The following is a 1,621-nucleotide window of genomic DNA, read 5'->3' as shown; positions in this document are numbered from 1 at the left end:
CTCCTTTTCCTTTTACAGAGGCAAATCACACATTTTCTTCGGACGGATGGCTGGGCATGGTGTGCTTATCTTGCACCCTGTTTATCGCCCGGATGCCAGCATGAGATAGCAGGGCCCAGATGTGGGTTAGGAACTCCCCGCCTTTTGCAAGGCGTTCCAAGTGCCCATTGACATTATCTGAAGGTGCGATGTAGACGATGGTCTCTGCCCAGAATTCCTCCAGCACCTTCCATTGCAGAGCAGCATCCAAGCAGTCAAGCTGCTTCCCCAGCTTGACCCCTCGTCGGAACATGGTCTCCTCCTCCTCCTCCTCCCCCTCACACTCTTCTAAATGCTTCATGACCTCAAATTTCGCATGAATGGATGTACATTTTCCCATAACTTTGCGCATATCTTGCATCATCTTAGCTATGGGAATCTCAGTATCCATGTAGTCTGAAAGCAGTTCTGGGGCAGAATCTATCAAGTATGCGCAGTATCTTGATAACCTGACTGCAACTTCACGGTGGCACTTCATGTCTTGCACCTCACCTGTTTCCGTGGTATTAGGCTGAGCAATGTTGCAGTACTCAGTCGCAATGTGCCAAATTAGCATGATCTCTGTCTGAGTTTGTCCATTCAGTGCCCAGGAGAATCCTCGCAGCACTCCATTGTGGTCTAGTGATGACTTGCCGTTTGTTAGAGGATCTTTACTCATTTTAATGGACCTAGCGATGGCTCTCTTGACGGGGCTGCATATGCTCACACGGGTTGTCCTTTTGCCAAGACTGAAGCTACTGAACAACATCGCAAGTGAGTGTGGAGGGCTTTCTATGACATACTGCAGGTGTCTGGCAAAATATTTGTTGTCTGAAATCACTGAACTTTGTCCAATTTGATTTGCCCAATATCTGAACATGGTGACCTTGCTGATGAAAACAATAATCTTCTCCAAACAAGCATTGCCCCGGTAACAGTGGTTACTTAAATATCTTTTGGTAAGTGTCACTTTGGCCCAGTCTGATGCCAGGTAAAATGCGGCTTGCAGAACTTCAACCATGAGAATAATGGTGAGAACAAGTACAGTAATGATAGTATCAACAGTCTTGGTCTGCACCTCAATTATAGCAGCTGCTGTCATGACAGCCAATGAATTCCGGGTGACATAGTGTAAAACAATAGATATAAGAAGTATCCTCACAAGCAACATTGCGAAGAACAGTTTCTCCCGCTTACGGATGATATTGTATTTGGTGAAGAGGTAGTCATGATAGAAACCAAGTTCTACCTCCACAATGCTGAACGCCCTTTCAATCTGATGGTCGTCTTCTGTCAACAGCAAACCCTTCAAGACAAAATCACGGGTTTCGGGAAGGCCGGCTTCAGCACACTCCATCCCATGGTACTGCCGCCTCAAGAGCTTAAACAGGGCATATGATAGGCAAGAATCTTTCAGCTTGGTGGAAGCACCTGACCTGAAAAGCGTGCTGTCCAATTTCCAAACCTCGTCGATGGTGATCGATTTGTGTCTACCACATCGAATAGGGTACCTGTAGCCTTCCATGGCGACAGGGTTGAACACACTAGGACGGTCCTCCCTGGCCTGCTTCCTCATGAACTCAGCAACTCGTTTGCTGGAGAA

Source organism: Triticum aestivum, chromosome 5A (genome assembly GCF_018294505.1).
Source record: "Triticum aestivum cultivar Chinese Spring chromosome 5A, IWGSC CS RefSeq v2.1, whole genome shotgun sequence".
Lineage (NCBI taxonomy): Eukaryota > Viridiplantae > Streptophyta > Magnoliopsida > Poales > Poaceae > Triticum > Triticum aestivum.
The sequence above is the reverse complement of the archived record's forward strand: the minus strand, read 5'-3'. Positions refer to the sequence as shown.